The 15,257-nt window shown below is 45.3% G+C and overlaps 1 non-coding gene across 1 annotated transcript; it reads left to right on the forward strand.

Annotated features, from left to right (window-relative positions):
- The first annotated feature begins 329 nt into the window (after positions 1-329).
- Positions 330-435, forward strand: LOC120111808. Its single transcript, XR_005513203.1, has one exon. It is a non-coding gene; the product is annotated as a small nucleolar RNA R71 (small nucleolar RNA).
- Positions 436-15,257: the final 14,822 nt, after the last annotated feature.

Below are 15,257 nucleotides of genomic sequence, written 5' to 3' on the forward strand. Positions count from 1 at the left end.
AACAAATAGTACACACTTGTGCTTGGGAAGAGTTCATGTAATGCCCACCTATCATCAGTTGGTCAATCTTATGGGACAATGCATCTACCTTGCTAGACAGGTCCATAGAATGACTTATTTCACAAATGGTACCTTTTCTTTGAGAACTCGGGGGTGCTTGACGAGAACATGAAGCATGGTGGAGGGAGTTTTCATTTAGATTTTCAAATAATTTCCATGCTTCATGCTCATTTTGAAGCATGAATGTCCCCCCACATGCGGCATCAATCATCTGACGGTTTCGTTCAGTCAATCCGTCATAGAAGCATTGCACTAGCTGCCACTTAGGTATTTGATGATGTGGGCATTTACGGATTAGGTCCCGAAATCTCTCCCAAGTTTCATGAAATTCTTCTCCCTCAATTTGGGAGAAGCTTGTGATAGCACGTCTAAACTGGTTCGTTCTTCCTATGGGAAAGTATTTTTTAAGAAATTCTTGTTGCATTTGCCCCCAGGAATGAATCGAATTGGCCTCTAAAGAATTCAGCCATTGCTTAGCTCTATCTTTAAGGGAGAAGGGGAATAATCTAAGTTTCAGAGCATCATCAGTGAAATTTTGAATCTTGACAGTGGTGCAAATCTCAAGGAATTCATCTAGGTGTTTATATGGATCTTCATTGGTAAGCCCATAAAAAGATGGAAGCATTTGGATCACACTAGACTTTATTTCATATTGTACAGCTGCTACCTCAGGTAATCGAATGCAAGATGGGGAAGTGTAAATAGTGGGAGTAAAGTACTCCCTCAGGAGTTTGGGTTGTTCTTCAGCCATCTTAAGAGGTGGGGATGATCCTAATGTTTTGATCTTAGCTCGAATGTTCCTAAGGGTTCGTTCTATTTCAGGGTCAAAAGGTAATAGGTTTTGTACTCTAGAACGACTACCGTGCATACACTAGTACTCGATCAATCAAGCATGCAATAAAAGAGAAAAGCATATCAATCCTAGTCTTTGACCTAAAATCACTAGACAGCTCCTAACTGGTTTGAAGAGGGCACCTAAGCCTCCAATACGGTCTAATGAACCGAGTTGACCAGGTAAGCTCCCAGGTAAGTGGAGGGGTCACGATGCGTTCGCAAAGGTCCCACTTAAAACCCACTTGCCTCGAACAGATGAACTGTCTCCCTTATAGGGACAAAGCTTGCCTAGACATCAACTAAGCCACAGAGCGAAATTGGTGCAACCTTCGGTGATCTTCGTCCTATTGAGCTCGAATGTCCCTAGGGGCCAACGTCTAATTGATTTTAATTAAAGATGACACTATGTGAGATTGAGTTCACCTAAGTTGGGCAAGAGTCCGGTGATGAAATCCGGCTCTTATCTTGTTGGGGTGATTGCCCTTACTATGTGCAAATTGATTTGTGTATGTGTATCAAGCATGCATTCACAATTTTGCTATAATTAAAATCAAACAATCACCACAAAATTTCAAACCAATAATTAATTTAAATAAGAAAAGTTTAGAGGTTACCAAAGGAAATTTTCCCAGCAATTTATTTTTTTTTTTTTTTTGCAAACCTCTACAGCATTTCTTTTCCGGCAGTTCTCCTTTTGATCATCCCAGATTTTTTTCCTCGATTCCTGATCAAATAATATATAAAAAAATAAATAAAAATTAGTAAGGGAGAAAAAGAAGATAAGAAAAGTAACAATAATAGAAAAAACAATTTTAAGAAATTTTTTTTTTAATTTTTAAATAATTTTTTTTTTAGTAAGAAAAATAACTATGCTAGCAATCCCCGGCAACGGCGCCAAAAATTGATCGGTTCTTTCAATTTCAAAAGTAAACCACGCAATAGCACGTATCTTGTAGGATAGTGATTACGGGTGTCGGTCCACAGGGATTGGAGACAAGTTATTTTTCCTAATTAAATAATTACTTCAAAGGGGATAAGCTAGAGTAAATGATAAAAACTAAGAATTAATATGGGTGTAGTAGTATGAATTATCTATGGAGAGAGGTGTTTAGGGCTAGATTCCACCGATAGATTTATATTCGTGACGCTTTCAATGATTGAGTTGTATTTAAGACTTGATTGCTTCCGACTACAAGCCAAAGCAATCATAAAAGAAAATTATGATTAATTCCCAGCATGAATCATCTAAGTCTAGCACAAACCATCTACTCTAACGATAAGCATGACCTGTCTAACCTAGCATGATGCATCTGATCATTAAATCATTAAACATGAAATCGATGTCACATGAATATCTCCTCCAAACCACAGGTGTTGGATTCGATGAAATAGATCAATCTATATAAAATATTTTATGCAAGACAAATAATTCATATAAATTGGATAAATCATAAAGATCAATTGATAAATTCTTCATCATGCAACACTCTTACAATACAAACTCAAATCAATAAAAATGAAACGAATACTCCTCTATGGCTTCATCAAACCCCTAAATCGAGGCTCAGCTGCTCATGGTGCTTGTCATCTCCATTGGTTGGCTGAAGAACTCCTTTGCCATCCGCCTCAAACCCTCTCTCTTTTCTTTTATTCTTTTTTTTTGGTTTCCTTTTTCTCTTCACTGAAACAGGGGGTCTCCCCTGTTTTTCTGTTAAACCGAGCCCCCCCCTTCTCCTCTGCCGTCCTCTTCTTATAGCTCGCCGAAGACCAGCGATGGGGATGATCTCGCGGAGGCTTGATTCCTGTTGCACGCGAGGGCGTGATGCTGGGAGGATGGCATGATCTCGGGCGAAGATGGGGATGAAGCTCGAAACGGGTGCCGATCCGGAAGGAGCTGGGTTACCGTCTCGTTGAATGCAGTTGGCTGGGATCGCGGTGAAGGCTGAATCACAGGGATTGGAGCTGGGAATCGATGGGATCTCTTCTTGGAACGAATCCGGGTGAAGCTCGGGATGGCTGGCTGATTTCCGACTGCTGGGAGGTGGAACGGGTGGCGGATGACATGCGGTTGATGCGGCTGGCACGGAGCTAATGCGGTGGTGCTGGATCTCGGCTGAAGACGCGGGCTGTGATGGCGAAGGGGCTGGATCTTCGCTGCTGGGAAGAGTCGACCGCACGGGCACGGTGGGCACGCGGCTAATTGCGGCCGACTGGAATCACGGAGGACTCGTCGCCGGCAGATTTGATCGCGGGATCGTCGGGAGGGAGCCGCGGACGGTGGGCGGCCGCGGGATCAACGGGAAGACGCCGGAGGGGGCGTCGGTGGGCACGCGTGAGCTGTTCATCGGGGGAGGAAGAAGATGAACAGTGAATGAGTTTTTTTTTCTTTTCCTAACACTGTTCATATGAACAGTGTTTTCACGGAACACTGTTCATATGAACAGTGATTCCAGTAATTTTTTTCCAAATTACTGTGGATATTTTATTATTATTTTTTTAATTTTAAAATTATGAATTTTACATGAAGGTAGGTACGAAATTGGTTGGGAATTGGCTTTGGATTTGAGATGGGTCATGATCGTTGATTTGCTTGAACTTGTTCTCGAGCCCAATGTTATTTAAATTTAATTCTTGCTAAGCTGCTTCAGATCGAACTCGACCAGACAAGACTAAAAACCGGACCGTGACCTAATAAAAAGGGTTAATCAAACCTTTGCCCCATACATAATTAATTATAACTTTCAATCGAATCAGGACCAAAACCCATTTAATTATAAGCTTAGCTTGATTACAACTTTATCAGGTTACCAAATCGGGTCAACACAATCTCCTCCTTATATGTTTTTATGAAATTTTCATGAAAGATTGCAAACAAGAGAGAGACAAGTTCAGAATCTAGTTTAAGAGAATAATTACCATATTTTAAACTTACTTCAATGTTTGTTCAATTTCATGGTAAAATATGTATTTATCAGTTTAAAAATATTGATAAGTGCTACGAAAAGGTAACTAAATTATAAATTATTAAGCACTTATCAGAGGCCAGAGGGAGCCTGATGGCTCGGAGTCCCCGACCAGCGAGGGCGATTCGGCCCTTCGTGATAGCAATGTTGCGCGCGAGATATTTCGCCGCGCGTTGCTCCCAGCTGACCGGGCCGAGTTCGAGGCCATTGATCCCGGCAGCCTTGTCGATCAGATCTACTGTACTGCCATCCGAGTAAGCCATTTTTCGTTTTTATTTCTTTGCTTCAATTTTTGCATCTCCTTGACCTTTACTCATCATCAACTTTTTTCTACATCATCTTCATGAGATCGACATACTAGTGCTCATAGCGTCGGAGTGCCAGAATAAGGCTCGAAGGAACCAATGGAAGCAGGAGGGGGCCGAGAAGAGGCTCGCCGAATCCGAGGCCACGGGAAGGGAGGCCGTCGCAAAGATAGAGGCTACCGAAGTCGAGCGGCGATCGGCGATCGACCAGCTCGAAGAGGAGAAGGCCTCGCACACTTTGGTGAGGTCGGAGCTGCGTGCCTCCGAGGCGCGTCTAACCGAGGCCCGCTCTGAGATTGCCGGCCATACGTACGAGGAGGGGATCCTTCGCCTGAAGATCGAGCAGCTCGAGGCTCGAAAAAAAAGGGCACTGGAGCAGGTCCGAGACGCGGTGCAACTCTTCCAAGAGTCGGAAGAGTTCCATGATTTAATGGAGGAGGAGGTTGTGGACGGATTCATCTGCGGCTTCGAGAACTTTCGGAGGCAAATGCAGCGGTTTTGCCCCCAGCTCGACCTCAAGGGCATTCGGCCAAGGATGGGGATCGGCGAAGACGAGAATGAGCACGGAAGCTCTGACGATGGGACCGACAATGCTCCCGCAAGTCTCGAGGCCGGGCCGGAGACTGTTGAGGCCGAGACTGATGCGACCAAGCAGACGGCGTGGGAGGCTCTCTCTGGGGAAGCCGCTGGGGGCGCTCCCGAGGCTATTGGTGAAGCCCCATCCGAGGCCACTGCGGATGGTCATGAGGCAGTTTCCACCGAGGACCCCCACGTGATCATTGTGGATGACCCTGAGGTCGATGCCGAAGCGGCTGTTGCCCCTTAGGACTTAGCCTTCTTTTTTCCTTTCTTTTTTCTTTTGTAAATGAGGTCGGACTCTACAACCATTGTTCGGCCAGATGAGTCGGCCTCGATGTCAAATTTTGTACTCAATCCTCGGGCTTTTATTAATGAAATATCTTTTTTTCAAATTCTGCTATGCGTTTGTGCTTGTTTCTATTTGCATAATTGGTGAACTTTTATCTCAACTGCTTAAGTTGAACTCCTGTTGGGCGAATTTCACCAAGTCTTCGAGCTCGGCTGAGTCTTTAGACCTAGATTTCGGTAGAATTCGCTAAGTCTTTAGGCTCAGCTCCTGAGAGAATTTTGCCAAGTCCTTGGGCTCGGCATCTGGGAGAGTCTTGCTAAAACTTTGAGCTCGGGCCTAATGGCAGCGTAGGCCGAGGCTGAGCTGCCGTCGGAGCTTTCATGCTCTTTGATCCCAAACTCGGTCGAGGCGCCATCAGGTGGAACTTGAGTTTGTGGCCAATGACTTGGCATCCCCGAGCTCGGCCGGGACATCATCGGGCAGAGCTCGAGGTCGTCATTGCAGGCCATCTCAACCTAGGTCGGCGTTCGGACTTGGCCGGACCTTCGTTTGGAGAAGTTTGGAGTGAGTGGAGATCAAGCTGAAGATTGGCGTTGCAGGGCGTTTCGAGCTTAGTTGAGGCATCTCGAACTTGGTCGGGCTATCGCGCACGAGGTCGAGGGGGCCTGGGCTCGGGGTCGACTCTGTGATGCCTCCCAAGGTCGGCAGAGACTCGGCTCGCGGTCGATTCAGCAAAGCAACCCGACCTTAGTCGGGGGGTTCCGAGCCTGATCAGGGCTTTATCGGAGATATATGTAGGAGGGGAGCTTCGTCCGCTGATCGTTCTGTAATATAACCAAGTAAATATAGAGAGACATTCGTGCCAAATAGGGTGTATCTCTCGTGCAGTTGGAGCCAGGTGTCTCGGGTTAAGTTGCCCGAAGCGAGCTCAGCGACTCTGCTCCGAGGTCGACTTCAGTAACCTATGGTCGACTCAGCAAGGTGCCTCCACTTAGCTCGAGGAGCGTTGTTGGGGGGCGCGGAATGTTGCCGAAAAGTCGTAGAGATGTCACCATAAGATCAAGGAAGACTTGGTTCGCGGTCGACTCAGCAGCGCCCAGCAGTGCTTCCCGAGGTCGAGGGGGCTTGGGCCCGCGGTCGACGCAGCGGGGCATCCTGATCTTAGTCGAGGGATCATGCGCGAGGTTAAGGGAGTCAGGAGCTCGCTGTCGACTATGTGATGTTTCCCGAGGCCAAAGGAGCCGGAGGCTCGCTGTCGACTCAGCGGGGCATCCCAACCTTAGTTGAGGGATCATGCGCAAGGTCGAGGGAGCCGGGAGCTCGCTGTCGACTCTGCGGGGCATCCCAACCTTAGTTGAGGGATCATGGGCGAGGTCGAGGGAGCCGAAAGCTCGCTGTCGACTCTACGATGCTTTTCGAGGCTGAGGGAGCCGGGGGGCTCGTTGTCGACTCAGCGGGGCATCCCAACCTTAGTTGAGGAATCATGTGCAAGGTCGAGGGAGTCGGGGGCTCGCTGTCGACTCTGCGATGCTTTCCGAGGTCGAGGGAGCCAGAGACTCGCTTTCGACTCAGTGGGGCATCCCAACCTTAGTTGAGGGATCATGCGTGAGGTCGAGGGAGCCAGGGGCTCGCTGTCGACTCTGCGATGCTTTCCGAGGCCGAGGGAGCCGGGGGCTCGCTGTCGACTCAGCGGGGCATCCCAACCTTAGTTGAGATCTTTGATGGAGACGGAGACCGAATCTTGGAGTTATCACGGTGGAGTATGCCGAGCTTGGCTGGGGCATTCGAACTAGGCCGGGTATCCGGACTTGGTCGGGTATCCGGACTTGGTCGGGTATCCGAACTTGGCCGGGCATCCTGAAGTTCACAAGTAGATTAACATCAGAAAAAGTGTCAAGTAATTGAAGGAGAGCCGTAAGTAGAATAACATAAGGAGAAGTGTTAATTATGCTCTCAAATATCGGAGGCCCCTGGGGGCTCTACTGGTAATACATTCGGAGATTTTTAGAGTTCTAGCTTCGGAGAATGGGGGTCCCTTCAAGAGACTCCAATTTGTAAGCTCCAGACCGTTGGACTCAAGCGATTCGGTATGACCCTTTTCAATTTGGGGCAAGCTTCTCTTGTTCAGTAGGTTGCGAAGCTTCAGCTTTCCTCAGGACGAGATCCCCCATCTTGAAGAGCTTGACTTTCACCCTGGAGTTGTACTGTGCCGCTTTTCATTGGTATCTTATCATGTGGACTCGGGCAGCCTCCCTTGTCTCTTCGATAAGATCCAGATTGTTTCTGAGTCGGAATGAGTTGGAGGCTTCATCATAATTCTCCACTCTTAGCGATGGAAGCCCGATCTCCAAGGGGATGACAGCTTCTATCCCATAGGCCAGATTAAAGGGGGTCTCGTCGGTGGGGAGTCGGAATGTGGTCCTGTAGGCCCAGAAAATATTGTAGAGATCTTCGACCGATTGCGCTTTGGCTCAGTCGAGTCTGGCTTTAAGTCCTTGGAGGATGGTGCGATTTGCCACCTCGGTTTTTCCATTCGTCTGTGGATGAGCGACCGAGGTGAAGCGGTGGTCGATACCGAGCTCGGAGCAGAATTTTCTAAAGTGGGTGTTGTCGAACTGGCGACCGTTGTCGGATATGAGGATGCGGGGAAGTCAAAACCTGCAGATTATTGACTTGCAGACGAAGTCCTGCATCTTTGGCTCGGAGATTCGGGCTACCGGCTCGGCTTCAACCCACTTGGTGAAGTAGTCGATGGAGATAATGAGGAACTTCCTTTGTCCGGTGGCTAGGGGGAATGGTCCCAAGATGTCGATCCCCCATTGGGCAAATGGCCAGGGGGCGCTGATCATGGTCAATGAAACCGAGGATCGGCGTTGCATATTGGCATTTCACTGACACCGATCGCACTTTTGGACAAAATTCAATGCATCTTTTTGGAGTGTAGGCCAAAAATATCCTTGGCGCAAAATTTTGTGGGCCAATGCCCGACCTCCTAGGTGGTTCCCATAGATTCCTTCGTGAAGCTTTCGCATAGCAAAATCCACCTCTGAGGGCGGAGACATCTAAGAAGGGGAGAGGTGAATGACATACGGTAAAGCTTGCCTTCTTATAGGAGGTATCAAGAAGCCTGACGCTTAATCAGACGGGCTTCGAGTTCGTTGCTAGAGAGGACTTCGCTCTGCAGGTAGGCGACGAATGCGTCTATCCAGCTCGGCTCGGTCTCGATGCAGAGAGCTGGTTCAGGCTCCTCGGTGCTAGGTGCTTGGAGGTACTCGAGCACTGTGGTCTTGGGAGCTCACTCATGCGAGAAGTCGCCAGTTTTGACAGTTGGTCTGCTCTTGTATTCTCCACTCTGGGAATGTGCTGGATGTCGAAGGAGCCCAATGTGGAGGTGAGGTCTCGGACCTTTTGGAGATACTTTTGCATTGATGGCTCTCTTGCTTCGAAGTTCCCCAAGATCTGGCTCACGACCAGTTGGGAGTCGATGAAGACCTTCAAATTCCTGGCACTCAGTTCTTTCGCCAGCTCTAGCCCGGCAATAAGCTCTTCATACTCCACCTCATTGTTCGAGGCAGGAAATTCGAAGCGTAGGGCCTACTCTGTGACTACCACATCCAGACTGGGGAGGATGAGGCCCGCTCCGCTACCCCCCGAGGTCGAGGAGCCGTCTACATGTAGAACCCATGGCTGCCCCGGGGTTTCTTCTGTAGGTATGAGCTCGGGCCCGGGATCATCGGGCAGAGTACATTCAACAATGAAATCAGCGAGCACTTGGGCTTTAATTGCCGGTCTCGGACGATATTCAAGGTCGAATTCCCCAAGCTCGACCGCCTACTTTGCAATCTTTCCCGCGCGATCCGACCGCTGCAGAACTTGCTTTATAGGCTGGTCGGTCAGTATGGCCACGGTGTGAGCCTAAAAATATGGTCGGAGCCTTCGGCCGAGATGACCAGGGCATAGGTCGTCTTCTCCAGCTTGGAGTATCGAGTTTCGGCATCCCTCAAGACCCGGCTGGTGTAATACACTGATTTTTGAGACTTGTTCTCTTTCCGGACCAGGAGCGAGTTCTTCGCCACCGGGGAGATGGCCAAGTATAGATAGAGGAGCTCACCTTGCTGAGGCTTCGTGAGCAACGGAGGGGAGGCAAAATAGCACCTAAGCTCTTCAAAGGCTTGTTGACACTCCTCTGACTATAGGAAATTCTTTGGCCGCTTAAGGATCTTGAAGAACGGAAGGCACCGCTCGGCTGACTTGGAGACAAATCTTTCTAGGGTCGCGACTCATCCCGTGAGCCGTTGTACCTCCTTGACTATTTTTGGCAGCACCATTTCTTGCAGTGCTCGGATTTTCTCAGGGTTCGCTTCGATTCCGCGCTGGGTGTCCGATTCCTGTTTACCTAAAAATATGCTAAACAGATCGTTGTTAGAACCGACAAACAAAGTTTAAATTAATTTTACTCTTACCTGTTCTACTCGAAGAATAGTGGTTGTAAGAGGTCGATCCACAGGAAGGCGATTGGAGTTGCTTAAAAATTAAAACGTTCACTCAGATTCAAAAGCGATTTTTGAATAACAAAAGAAAAACATTATGTCGGGGATGTTGATATGATTTTCTAATTGAAACTAACTAAAAGAAAGATACTCAGATTCGAAAAGCATTTATTTAATTAATCAAATAAGAGTTTTGGCATAAATTAAAATGGATGAAAACAAGAAGATTGAAGCGAACACAAACTGCATGAAGGAAGATTTAATTATATTGCATAAAAAGAAAAATTACAGAAGTTGAAGAACGGAACCTAAAAATACAGAAATTAAAAACAATAGAAATTAAAGCTTTAGCATAAATTGGATGAAAACAGTGCTAGGAAAATTGCAGACTGGAATATAGATTGCATAAAATAAATTTATGGATTGCATAAAAGGACAAGTGCTTACAAGAGTAAGAAAGAAAAAAAAATAATAAGTAACAAGTAACTCGGTTGAACACCTAAACAAAAGAAAAATTAAAATAGCATTTTTTTTCTTCCTTCTTCTTGGAAAACAGGGCCTCCCCTGTTCTTTGGCTCAACACCCAGCCCGCACCGAGAGCTCCCCCCCTTTCTTCTTCCGATGGCCACCCTCTTTATAGGTCGAGTGAGGATGCTTGGATTCCGGAAGGGGCGGACTCGGAGGCTTGACTGCGGCACGATCCATGGAGCTCGGACGCGGGGGATGGGATTTGGATGAAAGGGCGTTGCGGGATCTTTGCTGGGACCACTGCTAGCATCACGGGAGGCTTGGATTCCGGGAGCTAATGCACACGGGATCGCTGGAGGAGATGGATGCAAGCGAGCGGCTGGGCGCGATGATGGGAGGAGCGGATCCATGGGAGAGGGGCTGAGACGCTGGATCTTGATCACGGGATGAGCTAGGAGCATGGATTCGGGACGATGGCCGCTGGGGTTCTGGAGGAGCTTGGATCACGGTAGAGTCTGGGACGTGGGTGTTGAATGCCGACGGCTGGAATGGAGGAGACGCGGTGGGAAGACGCCATTCACGGATGCTTGCTTGGGGGCGATCTATGAGGTGGGATCACGGGAGAGGGGCTGAAGATCATGGTGCGGATGCGGGCGGCTTGATGCTGGATTTTCAGAATGGGCGCACGGCTGGGATTGGGTCTCGGACGCGGGATGAGATGGGAAGATGAGAAAACAGGGGAGGATGAACGCGTTGGGAGGCTGGAAATGTGGTTCCTGGGGGGTTTGGGATTCCGGTGCGTCACGGACGGAAGCGGCTAAATCAACTGATGCTAGATGGCTGTAAGGCATGGTGGGGATGCGCTGGAGACGCGGACGGCCTAGCACGGAAGCTGGCATGCGGCTGGCACGATCAAGGGAGGAAGTCTGGGACGCGGGCGTTGCTAGCACGCTGGCTTGACTAGAGCTTGGGTTGCCGGGCCTTGGGCTCAAACCCAATGTTATTGGGTCTCTTGGATTACTTGCACTCAAACACAAATACAACGTTAATTAGTTAATTTTATTATTAAAGATTAACTATAATACTAATTAAGATGGTATGACGATTGCACTTTTGTGCTCTCATCACACCCCCCAACCAGCTTATTGCTAGTCTCTAGCAATTAATGAGCAAACGATAAAATGAGGGCACAAAAGATGTAGTCTAACCCATGACTTTTTATTGAAGCTAAGTACATAAAAACTGAGATACGTACCCACTTTCGTAGAGCATCACGATTGCACTTAGCACGTGCAGCAAGCTTTTAAACCCCTAGGTTATCCTAGTGGATGAGTGTTGTCTCGTGAGGGTTTACAGTGAAGTTACCTACAAACTTCATGAGTCAGGGATTTCCAATTTTTAACTTGAAATTTGAACAAGTATTACAGTATGAAACTAGAATTGCAAGGACAATAGAGACTTGTTGCTATCATATTTAAGTAGACTCTAACTCAAGTTTTATTACACCCCATCTATCTGCTAACAAGTCAAGAATGTAGTGAGGTGCAAGATAGTATCATATAAATGAGTGGCTTTCACTTACTTCCAATATGATCACTCCAATTTTCAAGACTTTCTAGAGTTAAATGGTAATGAACACCCCAGATTTATTTATTTATTTATTTAGTTTATTATTTTTTTTCAGACTGAATGCTAAGAAGAATGACTTGTGCAATATCTAGCCTTATTAAGCTTTCTAGCTAACCCATGTAGCGAGTGTTAGGCCAATGACTTCCGATCCAGATGGCTCAGGGCACTAGGTGTAAAGACACCCAAACAGGCTTAATAACTCAAGTCAACTAGGCTCCAAGGCCAAATTAGTCACTCAGAGTTTAATCTCAGCCATCCTTACCTTTTTACGCGAACACTCGCTGCTTGCCAGGCAAGAGGCCCGGCTACTCAGTGAGAAGACTTAAAATAAACTCGTTTTATTTTCTTCTCTTCTTTTTTTTTAATAATAATAGGGTGTTCATCACACATATAACTTTAAATTATCTAGAAGATTAAAGTATTCATATTGGTTGTAAGTTTACATACCCCACTATTCATGTGCTTAACTGTAGGTGCTAAATCATCTTCTATCATATTAGCAGAAGATAGGTGGGATGAAAACTCAAGCTAGAACTGCTATCATATTCCTCAACTCAAAGCTATTGTCAAAGCAATTCCTAGTTTATACAGTCAAAAAGATTAGAACTTGAGTTAAAAATTTGAAATCCCTTTTCTCTTTTTTTTTCAAATCTTTTTAGGCAGAAAAATCAAAAATATTCTCATACCTAAATCTAACATTGTCCTCAATGTTAAAGAAAATTTAATGCAGTAATAGGACAGAGGAGAAGTTACCTGATATGGGTAGGTAAGTTGATAATTGGGGCAAAAACCCCCAAACCTGCATGTTAGTAATTTATTGAATTTTTTTTAATTTAATTATTATTATTATTATTTAATAATATTTACATGTTGGGTTGCCTCCCAAGAGCGCTAAGTTTAATGTCTTCAGCCAGACAAAATATAGGTTCATTTTTTTTTCAACCATTATCTAAGAATGGTTTTGGAAGAGTCCGAGGAAGAACAGTCGGCTGATGACAATCTATGCTCATTAGGAGAACAGAATTAGGGAGCGCATGCTCGACCCCTTCATCGGAATGGGCAAGGTAAGCCTTTAAAGGGTCCTTACTATAAGTTTGTAAGAAAGTCTCCTGAACCAGACTTTCAATCATGTCAACTTCATTGATTTCTTCATCGCCTGGTGGTTGTTTACTTATGTTGAAGACATTAAGCTCGACTTTCATGTTGCCAAAAGATAACTTCAGCATGCCATTTCGACAATTGATCACAGCATTTGCTGTGGCTAAGAAAGGTCTCCCTAAAATTATAGGTGTGTGAATATCTGGATGTATTACAGATTCGGTCTCAAGGATAACGAAGTCCACAGGATAGTAAAACTCATTTACCTTCACTATTACATCCTCTACAATCCCCTAGGGGTACTTCACCGTCCTATCTGCTAAGGAAAGGGTAATATTTGTGGGCTTTAATTCTTCCAAACCTAACTTTTGGTATACATAGTAGGGAAGTAGGTTCACACTGGCTCCTAAATCTAATAGGGCTCTCTGGATGATCGTCTCTCCTATTTTTATTTCAATGGTGGGGCAACCAGGGTCTTTGAATTTCGGGACAATCTGCTGTTGAATGAGAGATGAGGCTTGTGCAGCCATAACAGCTTGCCTAGGAATACTGATTTTTCTTTTGACCATGGTGAGGTCTTTCAAGAATTTTGTATAGGAGGAAATTTGTCTTATGGCATCGAGAAAAGGTATATTTATTTGAACAGTTTTAAAGACTTCCATTATTTCATCAAAGTTAGATTGTTTCTTGGAGTCCTGAAGTCTACTGGAAAAGAAAACCTTAGGTTTGTATGTTTCTATGGGTTCTTCCTTTTTGTCTGATTTATCCTGTTCTTGACCCCTCTTCTGAATAGGGTTCTTATCGGATTTATTTTTATTTTCTTTTTTATGTTCAGAAAGTTGGACTTTATTGTCCACTTGTTTGCCAGACCTTAAAGTGGTAATTGTCTGGACTTCATAGATCGGATTTCCATTAGAATCGATTTGATACTGACCTCTCTGACCTTGATTTTGTTGTCTACTAGGGTTAGGCACAGGTTGACTAGGTAGTTCACCTTTCTTTCTATCCCCTAAAGAGTTTGCTATTTGGCTTAGACTAACCTCAAGTTTTGCAATCGCTTGCGCATGGAATTGGTTAGTCTGGGCTTGGGCTGTATTGGTCTGCTGTTGTTGCTTGATAAAATCTTGTTGTTGTTTCATCATATTAACCATCATGGTTTCTAATTGTGAAGGTTGCTGTGGGATAGGGGCATTATAAGGAGGTACAGATGGAACCAATAGTTGGTTCATTTGTGATGGACCTATCCTGGAAAAGTTGTTCTGAAAATCTGATGGACCACCTTAATGCTGAATAGGTTCATTCTGCTTGTATGAGAAATTTGGGTGGAACCTATTATCAGGGTGGTAAACTGGGCTGAACAAGTTGGGAGTGGGCTTCTTAAAGGCACTATATGAATTTAGAGCATTTGCTTGCTCGGCCTTTATGGTGGGCAGATTAGGGCAGCACTCCACTAGATGCTCCGGACTGTTACACAAGACACACAAACTATATGACTCGTGATCCACTTTCATGACGGAATTTGACTCTTTGTATGAACTCGAACTAGTGGAAACAGTGAAAGCATCAAACTTTTTACTTAAGTTGTTCATTCCAGTCACCAGATTGGACATGATATTTTTGAGTTCTGGATCTGTTTCATTTCATAATTACCTGATTTTCTAGATCCGAACTCATATCTATTACTTCCTCACCATAGCTACTCCAATTTTGGGCATTTTCAGCTAAGTAAACAAGAAATTCATAGGCTTGATCTGGGGTTTGGTTCATGAACCTACCTTGTGCATGAACTCAATCATGTTTCTATGTGCCGGAGTTAGTCCTTTATAAAAGAAGTGGACCAGATCAGCCTTATCAAGCCCATGGTGCGGGCACTTGACCAAAAGATCATGGAATCTTTTCCAAAGTTGGAAAAATTCCTCCTCATATTTTTCTCTAAAAGTTCTGATGGCATCCTTAATTTTTTCAGTTTTTACCATGGGATAGAACTTAGCCATGAACTTCCTAGATAGTTGTTCCCATGATGTGATGGAATTAGAAGCAAGAGAATACAGCCATGCAGCGGCACGATCCTCTAAAGTCATGAGAAACAACCTTAATTTAATACCCTCTTCATCTAAGTTTTGATTTCTAAACGTTTAACAAATTGTCAAAAATTTGTTTAGATGAATGTAGGGTTCTTCACTCTCGAACCCATGAAACTTGGGTAACATGTTTATTGTTGCAGCCCGAATCTCGAATTGGGCTGCATTATTAATTGGTAATACTATGCAAGTAGGGGGACTAGCGGATGCGGGTGCAAACAACTCATTCAAAGTTCTAATATGTTCACCCATTGTAGAGATTGACGGTTGGCTTACAGTTCGCAAGTTGTGATGAAAAGTTATGTTAATCTCAGGATCAAATGGGGTTAACTTATCCCTTAATGACCTTCTACCATGCATACATTATCAACAATTCATTAGGTTTGACTCCTAAAATGAATGAAATCCTAAGAGAAGAGAAGGGCTAGACACAGATGACCACAACCAACACCACACAACAA

Source organism: Phoenix dactylifera, chromosome 8 (assembly GCF_009389715.1).
Source record: "Phoenix dactylifera cultivar Barhee BC4 chromosome 8, palm_55x_up_171113_PBpolish2nd_filt_p, whole genome shotgun sequence".
NCBI lineage: Eukaryota > Viridiplantae > Streptophyta > Magnoliopsida > Arecales > Arecaceae > Phoenix > Phoenix dactylifera.